This window comes from Myodes glareolus, chromosome 15 (genome assembly GCF_982192425.1).
Source record: "Myodes glareolus chromosome 15, mMyoGla1.1, whole genome shotgun sequence".
NCBI lineage: Eukaryota > Metazoa > Chordata > Mammalia > Rodentia > Cricetidae > Myodes > Myodes glareolus.
In genome coordinates, this window is record NC_142040.1 from 25,203,204 (window position 1) to 25,223,745 (window position 20,542).

Consider the following 20,542-nt stretch of genomic DNA (forward strand, 5'->3'; position numbering starts at 1 on the left):
TTTGGTTTTTAGACATAAGAGGGGGAATACACTACCAGTGACAGCTTCCCCCAGAGAAAGGATTTCTCTTGCATTCTTTACACTTAATTTTTAATTCAAAATTTTGCTGGTACAGGCAAACAAGATTTGCTTTTTGAAGCAGAGACCTACAGGTCTCTAAGTTCAAAACCAGCCTACTTCCAGTACTGATTGTGCTGAATTTTTACACTGAGAGTTTTTAGTACTCTTAAATGTTAATTTGGGAGGAGAGTTTTGTTTATGTTTTTCTAGGAATGCTGACATACATCTGGATGCCAGCGAGACCGACCAGAGAGATAAAGAAGACGACCCAGTGGATGCTGAATGTCCTGCTGTGGAAGATTCGTACGGAGACAGCAGAGATGACCTTCTGGGCGGTGCCAAGAGCAGCTGTTTCACACCATCGACTTGAGCAACACCCTGTGCAACCTCTTATCTCTTACTCTATTTTGCCTTTTCCTTCCTTAGGAATGGGTGGGAGCAGAGATATCCTTGGCATGCTGCGTCTAGGTGGGGACCAGATTGGAAAATAGTTTTGCCTTATTGCTCTTAAAGACAATAATTAGGGGGAGATGTTGGGAGCCACCTGGAGGCACAGGTGGTCCTGCAGTTTGGAGGTAGCCACGTGGGGCTGAGCAACCCTGCCTGCACCCTTGCCTGCACATGCTCAGACCAGCAGAGTGGCATTGACCAATCGGGACAGCGTTCAGGCTGCTCCGCCGTTTAAAAGCAGATGCCTCGGGACCCTACTTCCTCTCTCTAAGCTTTCTCTCGTCCCTGCTCTATCGTCCCTTCCCCCAATTTTCCTCAAGGGAATGCTCCAAATAAAGATGTGACCAGAGAAGGAATTCTCGTTTTTGGTGGGGTTCATTCCTGCTGGACAGGATGGCGCCCCGCACCTGGCGACTGGAGTGGCCTTGCACGTGCATGTTTAAGCCCAGGACAGTATTTAGACTGGAAAGCCCTCTTGATAGAGTTTGTTAACAAGGAAGCAACCCTGTTTGCCGCTTCTCCCATCAGCCCCATGAGCTGCAGTGGCTCCGGCCTGTGCCGCCTCGGTCACGGTCGCTACGGGCACGGGCTCCATAGCCGGGCAAGCCGGGGAACCGTGGAGCGGTGCAGACCGGCCTCAGTGGCAGCCGGCAGCTCGGCTTCCCCTAAAGGGGCAATGTCTAACGGGGTTTATGCCCTGCCGAGTGCAGCCAACGGAAAAGTAAAGCCCAAATAATCATTGCTTCAGGCAAGATCTATGAATAAATGCTAAAAACCCTTCAAGAAGAAATAGAATTTGCTTAGCCTCAAAGTATCTTCCTCCAAATCTTTATCACAAAGAGAAAAAAGTAGGTTTGTAGGGGAGACTCTGAGTAGACCATTTAACCGAGAGGTCAGGGTTCACACTAATGGTTAGAGGAACCGTGTGTCATTATTAGGAAGCACAAGGGACATAGGTCTTGCGGTATTCTGAACAAAAATGAACCAACTCCTTCTGAGAACCAGAAAAAAGCAAAGAGTATTTACATAATATCTCACCACTAATTTTCAACATCCAAGTCATAAAAGGCAAGGGTAGGTAAACTGATCCATTGAAGAAGGCAAAAGAGAAATAACACATAAAGGCAGACTAAGATCCTGAAACAGCACATAGATATTAGTGGAAAAACTTGTGTAACCTGAATGAAATCTGTACATAGGTTAGTTACGAATAGGTTAGCTATAGTTATCTTAGTAATTTTATTATGATTAACCAAGAGCTTAACATTTGGGAAAACTAAATGAAGATTATCTATGCTCTATTTTAGTAAATTTTTTAATGTCTAAAATCATTTCAAAATAAAAGTCCACTATAATTGTAAAGCAAAAGCTATATAATCAATATACACACACATATATATGTATGTATATAGTATGTATATTTATATATTAGCTTTAGCCTGTCTGCTGTACATTTTCTTTTTGAGTCAGGGTTTCTCTGTAGCTTTGGAGCCTGTCCTGTCCTGGAACTAGCTCTTGTAGACCAGGCTGGCCTCAAACTCAGAGATCCGCCTGCCTCTGCTTCCCAAGTGCTGATATTAAAGGTGTGCGCTACCACCACCCAACCGTTGTATACTTTCTAAATGCTTTTGGAACAACTTTTACTGATTGGGAATTAAATGATTTCTTCAAGTTTTGTAGACACCACCAGTGTGGTTCTCTTAGACATGCTTTTAAAAGACAGTGCTTAACTGACAGTTTTTTTAATAATTGTTTCTTTAATATTGAATCCCCTCACATTTATTGTTCTTTGGCAGATTGTTATTTTTATACTGATTTTGATGGTTTAGATTTCCAAAAGCTCTGTGCGTTTAGCTGGGTTTAAGTCTAGTATGTATTTTCCCTCTTAACATTTGGTGTACAGCATTTCGTAGATCATATGATTTTTGTTGATTATTGAGGGGTGTGTATGTGTGTGTGTGTGTGTGTGTGCCCACATGTGCCTGTGCACTCTTGCATGTGAATGAATAGCTGGAATATTTAACAGAAGTAGCTCAGGCCTGAGCTCACCTCTCTTCCTCATCTGCAGGTGTGTGAGTACAGTTACCACCGGTGCTGTGTTTTCAATTTATTTATTTCTCCTCCTCCTCTTCCTCCTCCCCTTCCTCCTCCTCTTCTGCTTTTCGCTATTTTAACCACCCTCAGTTACTTTACTGTTTGCTTGCGTCTTGTCTGAGTGTTCCTTATCTTTTTCCCTATTTGTGGGATGAACTCTTACCTTAGATTTGCCCTTAGCCATTTACTGTAATCAATACATTTTAAGTTAATATATTGTAACATGTGGGGCCGGCTTGTTGGGGTTTCTGTCCTGCCCAGTACCCCACAGCTGGCAAGCCCAAAGAAAATCACTGAGTCTACATTAGGTTATAAACTGATTGGCTCATTAGGTCAGGCTTCTTGTTAACTCTTATAACTTATATTAACCCATTATTCTCATCTATGTTAACCATAATGGCTCCGTACCTTTCTCAGCTGGGCAAGTTACATGCTGCCTCTTCAGTGGTCTGCGCAGGAGTGCCAGAGGAACTTCCCTGCTTCCCAGAATTCTCCTGTTCTCATTGCATCACCTCTACTTCCTGTCTGGTTTTCCCGCCTATACTGCCTGCCTGGCCAATCAGCGTTTTATTAAAATATGATTGACATAATACAGACAATTGTCCCGCATCAATATATCCTTAGTATTTGCTGTACCTGGGCTCCTTCAAACTCTAAGAAGTACCATTGTGGGACTATATATATATATATATATATATATATATATATATATATATATATATTCATCCAGTTAGGAAAATTTTACAAAAAAAGGGAGAAACAAGTGGAGGCCCTTTCTTTAGTGGCTCCTCCCAAGAGTGTTTTCTCTGCCAAACATTCCCAGTACCTGAGGAGCCTGGGCTGGAGAGCCTGCCTGTTTGACCTCAGGGCAGGTGGGACAGACAGGCAGAAAGCTGCACGGGAAAGCAAGGGCCTAACCCAACTCCACAGGCTGCCATGTGCCTCGCCTCTAGTCCACGGCTGTTACTACTTGCTCTAGGCTTCTGCAGCCAACACACACAAAACGCGCACACGTGCACACATGCCCACATGCATACATGGGGGTGGGGGTGGGGGACAGAGACAGAGAAGAAAGTGATTTCAGTCCGCTTGGGGGTTCTTTATCTTTGTTTATTTGGGCTTGTTTGGTTAGCTGCCCTGGTTTGCTTTCTATTGCTGCGATACAAAACACGACCAAGAGCAGTTTGGGAAGGAAAGGGTTTATTTGGTTGTCATTAATGTTGGGGGATATTCAATCACACAGTGAACCCCGAGTTTGTATTTGCACTAATTAAATAAATTTAATCGGGAGGCTACATTAGCAACTAGTTGACAGAAAATAACCATAGAGCACCAGAGGGCATCCAGGAGAGAGAGGGAGACAGGAAGTAGTAGGGTGGGAGTTGCAGTAGTCAAACTTCTTGTGATTTGGCGAGGCCAAAGCACGGGTCTTCCCTGAATGACGAGTTAGCTAGTTGCAGCTCGGCCTCTCCAAGCTCACAGGTTTTCACCCCAGCCTTTGAATGTCAAGTCTTATTCATAATTAGAATGATAGAAGTTTCGTTAAAGTTACCTTTCGTGGCAGCGACAGGAACAGAATTCCTACCGGACTGTAGCCAGAGCGGCCAGGCCACCAGGAACTGGGGAGTTGCAGTTGCTGGCTGAGGTAGCAGTAGGTTAAGGAGCAGTCTCTGTGCCGACGGTCAAACAACACGTTGAGGAAGCCGAGGCTTCGCGAAGGCCGGAACTGAAGCAGAGACCACAGGTAACTCACCATCTTTGGCTTGGCTTGCTCAGTCTCTCTATACAATCCAGAACCCCCCTCAGTAGGCTAGGTCCTCCCATACCAATAGTTAAAGAAAATGCCCACAAACCTGCCTACAGACCAGTCTGTTGGAGGCATTTCCTCAATTGAGTTTCCTCTTTGCAGGTGACTCTGGTTTACGTCAAGATGCCAAAAATAAATAAATAAATAAATAAATAAATAAATAAATAAATAAAATAAAATAAAAAAAAGAAAGAAAGAAAAAGAAAAAGAAAAAAACCTAGCACAATTGTTTCCAAAAATACATGCCTTTCTCTGCAACCAAAGTTTCTCCAGGGTTAATACTAGGAGGGAAAACCAGCAGCCATGGCAACCCTCTGCCTCCGCAGGAGCCAGAAATGATCTTCATTTCAGTGCTAGCTTAGCTGGTTTTTGCTCTTAGAGCCGTAGATCATAAAAAATATTTTTTTCCAGTTTCTTCTCTAAAAACCTCACTAGGTTGTTAGTCATTCTTGTCTTACCACTGTGAGTAAATTTTCAGATAACTGACATGTTTATGACAGACACAATTGCCATGCGGACATCCAGTTATGTGACTTGGGATATTCAATTTTGTTTTATATCCTTCAATAAAGTTTTATCCCTTTATTGACACAAATCTCACACGATTCTTGTTGTTAGCTCTTTATGACTCTCACAGCCATTGCATATGGATACATTTTCACTTCGTTTTGTAACTAGTTAATGCTGGCCTATAGAAAAGTTTATTCATATTTAGAGGCAGTTTTAAAACTTTTTGTGGCTCTGCAGTCCCTTCCTGTAACTTAATAAGAATGGAGAAATTGATTTCTAAATATCCACTCAAAAACAAGAAAAAAATCAAAGCCACTTTCTTATACTAGTAAAGAGAATGCAAACATATTTATTTGACATTTTGCAATGTTCTTGCAAGCATGTGGCCAGTCTATCTAATCTCATTTCTCATCATAAATGTAATACATGGTAGAATCTACAGGAGACAACTTAAGAGGTACATTATTTCAAGAGGGAACCCAGTATTTGGGGGGGTATTGTTTTATTTTTATGTGAACATACCCACAGCTGTGAGCACAGTGTACCAGAAACACAAACATGTGTGTCTGGCTACAGTGTCAGAATTTACTGGATAGCAATAAATTCACAGGGTTTGGCAGGTTTCATAACAGCTATTTGTCATAAACCCTCCTACCTTGGTGGCCTGGATGAGGCAAACTCAGGTTCTTTTATCGGAATCTTAATTACTAGTATTAACTCTCATGCCACAGAGGGCATAGCCCACAGAAGATCAATCTGTATGTGTGCATCCGTGTGTGTGTGCACATGTGTGTGTTACAGAATGAATACAAGTTAAAGCAGCTGCAACCCAGCTCAGAGGCTTCAAAAGTGGGCGGAGACTTCAGAAGTGGGCGGAGACTTCAGAAATGGGCGGAGAGTCTGTGACGATAAAGAACCAGGTCGATGGTCAGAGGGCACTGCCAGGGGGAACTCCCAGGGTCAGACTGTGAAAGAGCAGAACCAGAGCCAGACTGGGAACAGGAGCCAGGCCAGTGCAGGAAACTGTGGGTCAGATTCGGGTTCAGACAGGTGAGCGGGTGGACAGAGAGGCAGTTAAGTAGGCTGTGGCATCCGTGGGGGATGGACTCAAGATGGGGAGTCCTGGGTCCCTGACACACACGTACACCAGGTATGAGGTGATAGCCCCTGTAGCACCATGCCATTAAAGTCGTAGGTGCCCATCCCTTTAGGGGGTCCAGGTGAGGGCATTACACCTTTTCCTCCATCTGCTATAGCCTATAAGCTCTTGAATCTGCATCCCTGCTGTGACTGTTCCTACTCTCTGGTGCCCTACAGCTTCAGGACTCTCTAGTAGACTCATGTCTCTCTGTTTCTAGAAATGAGCCATTTACCAGTCTGTGCTACAAACTTTCAAAGCCACCCTTCCTCCAGCAAGGCTTCATCTCCTAAGTTCCACAACCTCCCCCAAACAGAGCCCATGAGAGACATTTCTCATTCAAACCACTACAGCATCCTATAATCTAACAGAGACAAACTAGGCGTGTACACATGTATCTGCTCGTGCACATAGGTCTATGAAAGTCACATGAAGAAGACAAGGCCTGAGACCTTCACACACAGCAGACTTAGGGGAGAGTTTGAAGTGAGGATGGCCCCACCAATCCCCCCATCTGGCCACCCGGTGTGTACACCAAAGGACACAGGCGTAGAACTCCTCCTGATTGCTACGAGTACTTCAGCTCAACTTAGTCCCCGCTGAAGATGCCACCTATTTGAATTGCTGTCTGTCCATCTGCCAGGACCTGATTCTGCCCTTCGCTTCCATGGCCTTCAGAGTCCTATACCTCGTGTCTGCAGCTCAATTTGACCCCCGAGCTTGGCTCAAGTTGCAAGCCCCTGGCTGGACTCTGTAGCAGTGTCTCCAACGGACCTCCAGCAAACACTTGTTTTATTTCTCCAGAAATTCTTCTACCATGCCTCTCCCCTTCCTGCACCTGCCCCTTTGGAGGCTTTTTTTGTGATTGTTGTGTTGTTTATTTGTTTCTGAGACAGGGTTTCATATATCTCAGGATATATAAGTGGGAGTTAATATTAGTAGTCAACTTTGCGTGGAGAGAGAAAGAGAGAGAGAGAGAGAGAGAGAGAGAGAGAAAGAGAGAGCGAGAGAGAGCGCCTACATTTGCTTTGGCTGGTAATCAAGAGAGTTGGGATTCTAAAGCAAATTGCTGCCAAAGAAACTGCTGTGCCTTGTGAATTTATTGCTATTCAATAAATTCTGACACTATGGAAAGACACAGGGGTATTTGTCTATGTTTCTGACATAATAAATGTAAGACAGTGATAAACTTGCCTAGTAGCAAAATCCCAGGGAGAATCGGGGCCTGAGTTTGGAATCATAGGAGTCACTCAAATCCACCACCAGCCCCACTCCCTGGGCACATCTGTAGGCTCGAGAAGAAGAGTTATACATGTTTATACAACTCCCAGGACCACCAGCAGGGAACTATGCCAGAGGGCAAATCACTCTCCCCTGCCTGCCATGAGGGATTCTTGTGGGACCCTAATGGACTACCAGGAATCAGCAGCTGGGGCCCAGAGCTGCAGCCATGTCCAGGGGCCGAATTTCAGGACTTTAAACATCTCCCTTGTCCTCCAGAAGACACTCTGAGTGTGGTGTGAAAGACACACTTTGTTGTATCCAAGGGCATTCAGGACAATATAGGTAGGCATTTTGAAGCCCTAAATCACCTGCAGTGGTTAGCTTTCATTGCCAACTTGACACGGTCTGGAGTCGTCTGGGAAGAAAGTCTCTTTAAGGGATTGTCTAGATTATGTGGGTATGTCTATGGGGTAATTGCCTTGATTAGTAAATCAATCTGCTCACTCTGGGTGGCGCCATTCTCTGATCAAGAGATCCTGGATTGTATAAGAATAAGAGTTAGTAGCCGGGCAGCGGTGGCTCACACCTTTCATCCCAGCACTCGGGAGGCAGAGGCAGGCGGATCTCTATGAGTTCGAGGCCAGCCTGGTCTACAAGAGGTAATTCAGGACATCTAGGGCTACACATAGAAACCCTGTCTCGAAAAACCAAAAAAAAGAATAAGAGTAGTGATCAAGCTCTGAAAATAAAAGCTCTTCAAGCCACGATTCTTCCTCTTTCATTTGATCGCCTGTGAATTTTGAAAGCTCTTTTTGGAATGACCTCAGTATTTGCAACCTTACCAAAAAAGCAAACCCCTGGCTCTGAGGAGTGCTTTCCATCAGGGGCTTCTAATAGCTGAGGAGGAACTTCCAGGTGAGCCATCTCTGCCCTCCTAAGCTGACCATTATCTGAGCTTTACCAGGTGAAGGCAAGACCTTCATCCATGCTGCCGCTTGCCCCTGAGAGATGCATGTTCTCTCGCATGTGATCGCTCAATTATCTAACATACACACACTTGTGTACACACACACACACACATGCAACACACACATATACTTGTGTTTTACATATATGTGTAATAATATATGTAACATAATTATATGTGTAGTTGTATGTATATTGTATATTATATGTATATATGTGTATGTGTGTATAATGTATATTACATATACTATTATATGTCACATATATTATTACATATAAACACAAAACCCAAATACATGTACTACATACTTACATACAGCATGGCAGAAAGAAAGTGGGAATGTGAAGCAGACCAAAGCTGTCTGTGTGTCTCCCCCAGCACCAGACATTCACTTCCATGCGTATTTATGTCCAGTTGAGGTCAACTGTTCTCACAGTCTGGGCCTGTAAATTAGCCTACCAACTACAGTGATCCCCGCTCTATCATGACATCCCATGGAAACCAAACAGAAGATGGTCATTTTGGAGTTAAGCCACCCCATCCCACTGCTAGGGTTCAGGGAAAGAAAACCTACGCGCGCAACTTACCAGAAACACAACAAAAAATATGTTTCACTTCAAAGAGTATTTTTGAAACCAGATTACCAAACCTGGATTTCTCGCTGCCCTGCACGCCCCCAGAGCACCCTGTGGCAGCTGCCTGACGCCTGCTCTCTCTGCATTGCTCTTCTCCTGGGCCCACTTCCTCAAGTCTGTCTCCCAGAGTCCACCAGTGAGAGAGGAAATGGTGTCTGCGGCTGTTCTCCACTTTCTCATGCCCGTCGTCATGGCTGTACCTGAGAGCTTGTCGCCAGTAAGCCTCCCAGTCCTAAGGAGGGAACAAAAATAAAGAAATTCTTTTTCACACTTACGTAATCCTCACTTCCAGTAACTCTTCACAAGCGTGAGAGTGAAGGGGATTTGAGTATTTATAAGAGATTTTGCCCCCGGCTTGACTGAAGAGCTTCTCAGAATTTTTGATCGAAAGAGTAAATTTATGGGAAGGTGATAAACTGAGAAGGAATACCTCCTCAAACAAAGAGCCCTTTCCTTCTACAGAGCTTCTTGCTGGGGTAATTATTTAGAAACTTAGGACTTTTCCTCCTGAATGAGACCTCAAAGATCCTGCCCGGCCCCACCGAGGTGTGTGGCCGTGTTCACCCAGGGAGACAGACAGACAGAGAGAGATGGAAAAGCTCTATTTATCTTCTCACAGACCCCGCCATCTGGGATGGCACCCGGCCGGAGATATCTGAAGCACAGCCCTTTTTTCCCAGAATAGATCACACTGCCCCTCTTTGGGTGCTTTTGTATTTATGACCTATGTATGTGTCGAAACAATAAACATGGGTGCCTGCCTGGGAGTGGGAGTGTGGACACCGGGGAGCCGAGGAAAGGGGCTCCCCCAGCTTTGTGTGGGAAGAGGTAAAGAGCCAGCTCTCCCCTGACCAATTCCAACCCCGTTTCTTCCAGCCGGAGTGCACCGGCCAGCTGAGCCCTGGCACCTTGTTTTATTGTGCGAAGTCAGGAAAGAGATCTCTCAATTATCCTCAAATTAACTGCCTCTTGCCATTATCTGCTCCCTGAGGACCAATCAGAGAGTGCGTTTGCAGAGCTGGGTGTCAGCCTGCCACTTCATCCCCCTCGCTGGGATCCAGTCCCAGCCACCCCCTCCCAGGCACGCACCCAGCCGGAGTCATCTGCCGCTGCCATTTCTCATGACAAACTTTAATGCTTTAATTAGGAAGCATCCGCGTGTCCACTCTTCACAAACACCATATGGTGCCTGGTGCGAAATATGTTTCGTCTTCACGAAGGCGAAGCCTTAGGAAAGGGCAGCATTTTGAATATCAATTGCTGTTCCCACACTGGCGACGAATAAATTTTCTGTGCTTCAAAAGAGACCACAACGTTGAAAAGAACGAGGGGTTTTTCTCCATCTGAGAAAAACTTGGAGGAGACGCATTTTGTATGAGAAGAAAGTGGAACCTGATTTCTAAGGATCAGAAATTCAAAGCCCTTTAGAAGTAAATTCCAAGAATCTTCCAAGCATTCTAAAGATTTAAGAATAAGAGACGTCCTGGGTTCAGTTTTCTATTTTTAACAAACCGATGAAACACTGTCTCTTAGAAAACACACTGAGTATTCCGGCAATCTGGGGCTAGTCCTAACACCCAGCCCCCTACCACCACCATCACCCCACCCCACTCCCATACCCACCCCTTGCCAAAAAACTCCTTCTCCCTCGATCTGCTCAGGAGATTGGCTTCTCAAGGGTGTGTGTACAAATTACTTTGTTTCTTGGAGAGCTGGGACTAACTAGGGAAATGTGGTCCAATGGGATGTAGTCTTCAGTCTTGTTTTTTTTTTTTTTTTTTTTCAAATATTGTGTCCCTGAAAAGCAAATCCGGGTTTTCGACAGCCCACATATAACTAAAAATTCAAGAGCTTAAATGATGCAAAATTCAGGGTCTTTTATCTCATGAGGATCAAGGGGAGATTCAGTCCAAATTCCAGTATGGGCCTTTTCCTGCTGTTATGTAAATCTCTCAACATGCAAATGATTAAATAATCAAACCATTAGAGGGTATAAATAAGTGATTTATATTTTCTTCCTTGCTCAGGTCAGTTCCTAGGCTTTTGTTGGAGGCCGTAGGACAGGGTTAGCAACAGTCCCAGTGGAGGGTGAAGGGTTGGCCAGAAAGACCGTAATTAGTCATTTTCAGTTTAAAATAAATAAAGCCGTTGACACTGGAGAGTGAACATCAACCTTCTTTCCCTGTCTGAGGGGACTGGTTTCTTTCTCCTTCATCACGGGGTCCATGGTCTTCTCTCTAGCTTGAGCATCCGTCACCTTTGAGTCCTCTTCCTCTGGACTACGTAATTACAAGCTACCACATGTGGTTTTCGAGACACAACTTTAATTATCCAAACTGGAGCACACAACAGACCCCGAATTGAGTGAACAAAAGCCTATTAGAAGGTGATCCCCTGTGGTCACATTGTAATTATTGTCAGGGGCCGTGGCGGCTGCAGAATTATCCCTGCACTATCTCACTAACCGCCTATGCTCGAGTCACGTGACTGATGATTTGTGTCATAATCCCATTTCCTCTAATGGTGTGGCACTGGAAATAAAGAGGCGGGGGAAGCGTTTGCGCCTAGGCTGAAACTTAATTCAGGAGACCCCCGCAGATGTGCAAACACAGCTCAGGCAGTAATCACTGCTGCCAGAGCCTTCTGGCCTTGCACAGAGGGTGTCGCCGCTCACAAAGTCAGCCACTAAGGCACCTGGTTCCAAAGCAGCAGAAAGTTCCCCTGTGAATGTAAAGAAATCGCAAGCTCCCAGCCAGGTGGCTCAGCACGTCTTTCCTGAGAAGATTTTCACAGCAGCACAGAGGCAGATTCCCTTGCAATGGACAGCTTTCTGGAAGAGCCACCTGCTATGATCAGGCCCCTCCCCTCTGCTTTAATCCCACGAGGTGCTCCCATTTTCTCCTTTGGCTATGATCAGGCCCCTCCCCTCTGCTTTAATCCCACTAGACGCTCCCATTTTCTCCTTTGACCATTGACAGTAGTACCTACCGTAGTCCAACACATAGTTTTCATTTCTTAGCCATAGAACGTGGGCTGTCCAGCCACTGCTTGGGCCCTTCAGGACAACTTGGTAATGTAACTGCTTGTGTAACATAAAGAGTCTTAGGTTCAGGAGCCGGGCAGATGGCTCAGCAGTTAGCAGGGCTTGTTGCTGTTGCTCAGGACCTGAGTAGGGCTCCCAGCAGCTCACAAAACCCTGTAACTCCAGCTCTGGGGGATCTGATGTCTGGTTTCCAGAGAACCTACACTCACTTGCATACACCCCAACACAAACAAACACACATACATACATAGTTAAAGTTTCTAAAACATGTAAAGGGCCATTAGGTTCATAAACACTACTATTTCATTACTTATTTAACAAAATCACTTTGATGGCTTTCTTTGCTTTTAATTGACTAGACAGACAATAATGATATTAACTTGATATTAACACTTGATTTCTCATTATAACAAAGGTCAATACCCAACTATCATCCGACTATCAGACATTTTTCCTTTCCTACAATTCTAAGCTTTTGTTAGATTTAGTGTGTTTTTGAAAACTGCCTTGAACGATCCTACCTCTCTCTTCAGCTGTTTCTTTGTGTAGCCCGTCTGTGTCTGAGAACATCTCCAGATGAGCAGACAGAGGTCCCTGGTACCTATATCCTACCATTCTCCACTGCTCCCCTCCATGCCCATGCCAGTCACATAAGTTAAGTCTTCCGATGGTCCTGATTTTCTCTCTTGCTCTCCTGCAATACTATTCCTCATTTCACATCCCAATCCTGACTCTGCCTTCTTCTCCCTCTCCAGACACCCCCAGGAACCACTTATCACTGCCTATTTCTCTAGGCTTTATAGCTTTTAATTTCTTGAATGCTACAAACATGTTTTCGGCATACTCACCTTTAACCCAGCTGCCTTCCTCCTTCTGCCCATGCGCTGTGCTCATTTGTCTGCTCCTCAGTGCTCCTCCTAGGGTACAACCTCCTGGTGCTAGATGCTGAGAACTGTTTTCTGCTATGGACCGGCTCTTTAATGTCCTCCAGAAGCCTGGTGTCCTTGACTTTAAAATGGTTAGGTCAGGAAGTGGTGGAACCTTGAGGCGGGGTCATTTAGGTGTCTCCTTGCAGAGGCTAAGAAACTCTGGTCCCTTCCTTCCTCCTTGACTGCTGATGAGAGGGATTTTGTTCCACCGTATTCTCCCACCACGTTGGGCTACCTTGCCTCAGGTTCAAAACAATGGACCAACTAACTGTGGACTGGAACTTTAAAGACTAAGAGCTAAATACACTGTTTATCTTTCCAAGGTAATTATCTCAGATAATGTTTGTTATAGTGATATAGTTATACACGCTTAACATTTGTGTATTTATCCAACCAGTCTAAATGTTGGTTAGTTCCTTAACATTTGTGTATTTATCCAACCAGTCTAAATGTTGGTTAGTTCCTTAACATTTGTGTATTTATCCAACCAGTCTAAATGTTGGTTAGTTCCTTAACATTTGTGTATTTATCCAACCAGTCTAAATGTTGGTTAGTTCCTTAACATTTGTGTATTTATCCAACCAGTCTAAATGTTGGTTAGTTCCTTAACATTTGTGTATTTATCCAACCAGTCTAAATGTTGGTTAGTTCCTTAACATTTGTGTATTTATCCAACCAGTCTAAATGTTGGTTAGTTCCTTAACATTTGCGTATTTATCCAACCAGTCTAAATGTTGGTTAGTTCTCCATTGTTTTTCTAGGACTTATTGAATACCTACGAGATGGTAGGGGTTGCATCAAATATTAATTATTGAGGCATGAGAAAGACTAAGTAAAGCCTAGTGCTTGCAGTCTTAGGCACCCAGCAACTTAGAGGAGCTACCTGGGTTGAGAGCTGGCGAGCGGCAAGGGAAAGGAACTGTAGTAGTTGCTCCTTGAGAACACTTTGATTCCTCACTAGCATTCACTGTCATCTAGATGTCTTTGAAGTGTCAAGCTATATACGTATAAGGTTTGTTCACCATATCACACACACAATTGGCACAAGGTCGGGAATGTTTCACCGAAGACATTCCCTGTCATCCAACTCCGTAATAGGAAAGCTCACCCATGATTCCATGCTGGGAAAGAAATTCCTAGCTTATGTATTGTTTACAGTTCTGTTGGTTGTGACAAATTACCTGACCAAAGATCTCAAGGAAGGGTCTACTGACCTCACAGATGGACTGAGGATAGTGCATCACAGTGTGGAAACCATGGCAGCGGGAGTATGAGGATGCTAGTTACTTTGTATCTGCGATCTGGAAGTAGGGCAATGAACACTGGTGCTTAGCTCACTTTAGTCTCTACGTTCAGTCCAGGTCTCCAGCTCTTGGGATGGTGCTAGCCACACCCACAATGGGTCTTCCCTATGCAGTTCAAGCTCCCCTGCTTACAAGATAAAGGCGATCTAATTTTACAGTTAAAAATCATATCAACGGGTCCCTTTAAATTTTTCATTTAATGTAATTCGTTGTAGTGAATGTCGAAGTTGGGAAGTAAGCCACTATTAAATCTGGAATCCTGTGAGTAGGAATTTTACTAATGCTAATTCATTAGCTTTGACAAATGTAACATATTTATGTAAGGGAAAATTGGATGAAGTATTCATGGAAATTTGTTGTTCTAAGTTTGCAACTTTGCTGTATATCTTAAATTCTTCCAAACTCTTAAAAAAATGTATTTAAACAGTAAAATCAAATTTACCTCTTGCAAGTGGTCCCCAATGGATAGAAATAACATTTGAAAGCAGAATGTGTGTGTGCTCCATCTCTGCTTATGCCAGCCTCCATTTTTTTTTTTTTTTTTTTTTTTTACACATGCTTTTGCTGATGCAGTGCTCGGGCCATTCACCCCATCTGCAATCGCTTGAGCTCTTGAACCCTCTGATGGCAATTATTGGTCAAAATCATCTTGACTGGATTGAAGGAGGTGGCCCAAGTGACATTTCGCCTTGAGGTGCTAATGGCGACATAGCAGTTCCTACCACAGTCTGTCATTAGCTTGCCTGCCATTGTTTTGTTAATCTAATGAATGGCTCCATAGGAAATAACAGAGTAAAAGCTCATTAAAGGTGAAGGCTTCATCCATTAAGATGTTCTTTGTCCTTAATGAAGGTCAGGAAAAGACTGATTGTAGGAGGAAATCTTGCTTTATCCTCACCCATATGTCTTAATTAATCATCATGTCAGTCTGGGTTTGTGTTTTTTGTATTTGCCGGTAGACTCTGAGTTGTTGGGAGGAGAATTGCTACACCAATCATGCCGTGTTCTGCCAGCAGAGCACTGTGCACAACATGCAACCTCTTCCCAAGATTTGAGTTTAATTTCTGAACACAGCACCTCCCCGTATATTTTCCCTTAATCTCTAATCACACAGAATCTAGATTTGCACTGCCTATGTACAGCAGTACTGGCCATGGTTAAAACAGAGTGCGGATTAAGTATAAAAATTTGCACGGTGGGTTTTAAAGTCATTACAGAAATGCGCATTGTTCGGTTGATAATTTTGCATTGATGGTATGCTGAAATAATATTTTATGTGCTGGTTAAATAAAACATTTTTATAAATGATATTTTGCATTTCATTCCCCTGCCCCTTCTGCCAGTGCTAGCAAAAAATTTGAAACTGCATATGTGGTTCAAATCATATTGCTGTCATACTGTTCTGTATTAGAGGACTCTGACTTCTTCGGCACATCTACTTCCGAAGCCTGGATTAGATAGCCATCTAGCCAACGGGACATGATGGGAAGTGTGATTTGCCCTTTACCTTCATGATGGCATAAATTAATCAAGGTAGGCCTACTTACTTCTTCTTTAAAATATATCCTGGGTCTGGCAGTGGTGGCTCACACCTTTAATCCCAGCCCTCAGGAGGCAGAGGCTGGCAGATCTCTGTGAGTTCGAGGCCAGCCTGGCTTATAGAGCGAATTCCAGAACAGGCTCCAAAGCTACACAGAGAAATCCTGTCTTGAAAAAAATCAAAATCAATCAATCAATAAAATCTACTCCGGGCTCTTCATGCTACCAGCCCCTTACTAAGTAGCAAGAGCTGACTGTGTAGATGTTGAAGGTGTAGAAGAGACCAGCTTGGAGTCTTTGTTCCTTTCCCTGCTTTCTCCTTTCCTCCTCCCTTTACAATTACCCACCATCCACTTCAGCATCTTCTTCCTGTGTCTTCTCAGGTTGTCTTTCCCTCTGTCTTGAGGACCAAACCCACCCACATTATAGTAATCCCGCTCTCTCGGACCTACCATGAGACAAGACAGATACTTGTCTATCCATTCATATGGATCAAAGGAATAATACGGACAATAATTGTGTTGTTTACTGAACAGCAATAATATTCCTATTTTTTTCTAAATATATATCCTGTTGCTCTTTTGTAGAACCTACTCTGCAGATACTATGGGTAGAGTTCAAAGTCATCTATATTTTATAACCAAGGAAACAAAAGGCACAGCGTGTCTTTACGGTTTAACTAGATCTTATTCTGGAAGAAAGTGATAGATAGTACTACACCTAACCCAGGCAACGTGACACAATGATCCTGAGGTGGGGTAGGTAGGGGGAGGTGACATTAACAGTTTCATAATGACTTGGTAAGGCTGAGATAGCATGTTCAGGCTGAACTGAAAATACGAAAAGAGTAAGATCTGATCTAGGGTTCCCTTCCGTGAAGAGTCCCGGTCCCTAGAAATGACAGGTTGTGTTCAGCGTTCCTTCTGCGCCTCACCCCCCCCCCCCGCCCCCCCGCTCTGGGATGATGGTTTAATTAAGTAATTAATTGTCTGTCCCACACAGCAGAAAACACGTGTTGTTGGCATGCAGCACTGGAGCGCCTCCCACAGCACAGTGCACCCAGTGCACACTCCCTGCACACAGTGATGCAAGTGGGCTGTGGAATCCATCCACGGTAGTACTGAGTGATAACTGGGTGGGTTGGCCAGGTAAGTGAGCTCAAACCTCATCCATCGTCTTGACTAGGGAAATTCATGGCATTGCTCTTTGGGGAATCTTATGGCTTGGGCCTTTCCTGGAAGTTACAGACCAAGGCCTTCAAGTTCCCTTCACAATATGTAAAAGAACATTTGGGAACAGATGATCACAGACACTTGGCATCATGGAGACTCTTCCCCCTCATAAAGAGTTATAGGGAAAGGCGGGCTGGGGGGTGGGGCAAACGGAGAGAAGACCAGGGTAGAGGACAGATGGGGAACGTCAGGACGAGATGGAAAAACACTCGCAGGTGACTGTCATTCTTATTCCAACTCTGATATTCATTAGTTTCATGACCTTAAACAAGTCGCTTGATCTCAGAGTCTCAATGCATTCATTGTTGAGTGAATTGGGTGATTTAATCCTCAGAGTTCATCAAACAAGGCATATTGGCAAATCAAATGCTATTATAAACATGGCTCTGTTTCTTAACAAAAGGTCAGTTGCATGAAATGAATTCATTCTGGTAGTTCTTTTGCCTGTAAAAGATACATGGGGCAAGTGATTGCCAGAAAATTCAGTGGGATTTTAGAACAAATAATGTGTATGCAGTCTTGCTTCATTCATCCACTGACAAGAGACATTAACACAATGGTAAGTCCAATCTTTGTGGTAGGAATGGTTTCCCAACTGCCCTTGAATTATGGTGAGGAAGAGTCTTCCAGTGGCTCTGGGCTTGGTAGAGCTTAGAGTCACAGCGCCAGCTTTGGGAAGCATTTCCTTCTGTGACACTTCGTCCACAAGATTTTATTTTCATAAAAGAATCTCGATACCATTGTTCCAAATCTTTAAAAAAAATTGTTTATAAAGTTTATAAACAGTATCTATATGGCTTTTCTTTCTTTTCTAACTATTGTTCTTTTTTTAAAAAATAATATGATATGATGGCCCGGGCGGCCTGCAAGCCAGGCAGAAGCTGCCACCGGAGCAGTACAGGGTCCCCGGGCGAGCAGCAGAGTCAGGCAGCTGGATATGGTGGACGGAAGAGTAAATGGACATAAGGCTATACATAAAGCTAGACATTTATTACTTAAAGAAAGGAAAACATAGACAACATAGAAAAAACAAAGACATACATATACACACACACACACACACACACACACACACACACACACACACGCACGCATGCGCGCACGCACATGCATGCCTGCACCAGAGAGAAAGAGAGAAGATGGCTGCGGGGGAGGTCCAAAAGTGGCTGGGGTGGGCGTGGTTAGTTCTTAAAGTGGCAGCAGAAGACTAACACTAACCATAAATGATCTTTTTGAAGAGCGTACTTTGCTAGGACTCATGGGACAAGAAATGACTTTAGGGAAGACCAACACAAAGCATTTTGTCTGAGTAGTCTGGAATCTCCGGGTCTTTCATAAAGCGTTGCTATTTATAGACATTAACGTCTGTCTGATTTTAGACCTGTCTGTCTAATTTTAAGCAGTAAGAGCTTTGGGCACTGACTGTGACTAATTGTATGCTTTAGAGCATACTTAGCGCATGGTTGGTGCTCAATAAATGTTAAATAATCGAAAATGTTAACAATAACCATGTTTGTAAGCACACTGAGCAGAGACTGTTCCTAAATATGTTTCAGCAACGAGCTCACTACATTGTTGGCAGGCAAACAACTTGGAATGCTAATAACACCAAATGGTCCTTCTCATATTTTTTTCCAGAAATAAAGGAGGACTTTGGTGGTGAGTTGATTTTAGGGTATGTGAAAGATTGACGATGTCCTCCTGAGGGTGTTGGTAACCAGCCTCTAGAAACTATGAATGTATCAGGTCCTGTGGCAAAGAGAAATTAAGGTGCAGGCTGCTGATCCGCTAGATGAGAAGGTTAGCCAGGCTTCTCTGGGTCGGAAAGTGCAGTTGTAAACATTCTTACAGATGAAGGTGAATGACGGGAGAGTCAGAGAGCCTGGCAGATGCTTCGCTATTTCCTGACCCAGGAACGCTGGTGGCTCTTGAACCTGTGAAAGTCATGGGAGGCAACTTCTCCCTGGAAGCTTCTGAAAGGAACACAGTCCTGCTGACACCTTGATTCTGGGACCTTTGACCTTAGGAGCACGAAAATAATAGAAAAACTGTGTTCTTCTGTGCCACCGGGTCTGTGCTAATTTGTGAGAGCCATAATGCAAACCAAAGACAGGGTCTTCTGAGTATGATTGGCAGTAACTATTCTGGATGGGTTTTCGCTGGGGTTTAGAGTGGGTGGGGGCGGGGCATCCAATCTCAGAAATGGAGTTTTACATCAGACAGCTTTCCACGAGGTCATGTTTATGAATCACGGAGCCGTGGAAGGAATGGAGACAGTGGTGTGTAGAGGGCCAGTACAATCAGGAATTATCGACTTCCTTTTCTTATTTAATATAATGTTTCCTTAACAATTTTAATAGTATATTTTAAGAAGAAAAAGGAAAAGACAAAAACCCCTTAATTTTTTGTGACAAGTTTGTAGAGTTTCAAGAAGGAACATACACTTGCCCAAAGCTCCGTGCTTACCCATGTTTCTGAAAGAGTGGTTTCCCCAGATCTTTAGCTTCTGTAATATATTTTTTCCCTTAAACTAACCTGGCCCCAAGAACTCCCCTGACCCATGTAAAAGAAAGCCGAGTATCTCACTTCTCCTGTACATTGCAACAAGGCAGGTTTTTCCAAAATACCTGACAGATATCAATCTTCTCCCAAGGTCTCCATGCTCCCAATTTACTCAGGAGATCTTGTCTTTTTCTACTTCCCACGTAGATTAGATCCATGTATGTATCTCTTAGGGTCCTCTTTGTTGTCTAGGATCTCTGTGATTTGTTGGCTGCTTTTCTTCACTTTATGTTAAAAAAAAAAACACTTAAGAGAGACTACATATGATAACTGCCTTTTTGGGTCTGGGTTACCTCACTCAAAATGATGTTTTCTAGCTCCATCCATTTGCCTGCAAATTTCAAGATGTCGTTATTTTTTTTCTGCTGTATAGTACTCTGTTGTGTAAATGTACCACATTTTTCTTATCCATTCTTTGGTCGAGGGGCATTTAGGTTGTTTCCAGGTTCTGGCTATGATAAACAATGCTGCTATGAACATAGTTGAGCACATGTCCTTGTGACACAATTGAGCATCCTTTGGATATATACCCAAAAGTGGTATTGCTGGGTCTTGAGGAAGTTTGTGTCCTAATTTTCTGAGAAATCACCACACTGATGTACAAAGAGGCTATACCAGCTTTCATTCCCACCAGCAATGCAGGAATGTTCCCTTTACTCCACAATTTCTCCAGCATAATTTGTCATCAGTGTTTTGATCTTGGTCATTCTTACAGGTATAAGATGGAATCTCAGAGTTGTTTTGATTTGCATTTCTCTGATGACTAAAAATGTTGAGCATTGCCTTAAGTGTCTTTCAGCCATTTTAGATTCCTCTGTTGAGAGTTCTCTGTTTAGGTCTGTGCCCCATTATTTTTATTGGGTTATTTGTTCTTTTGATGGCAAATTTCTTGAGTTCTTTATATATTTTAGAGATTAGACCTCTGTCTGATGTGGGGTTGGTGAAGATCTTTTCCCATTCTGTAGGTTGTCATTTTGTCTTGTTGACTGTGTCCTTTGCTTTACAGAAGCTTTTCAGCTTCAGGGGGTCCCATTTATTAATTGTTTCT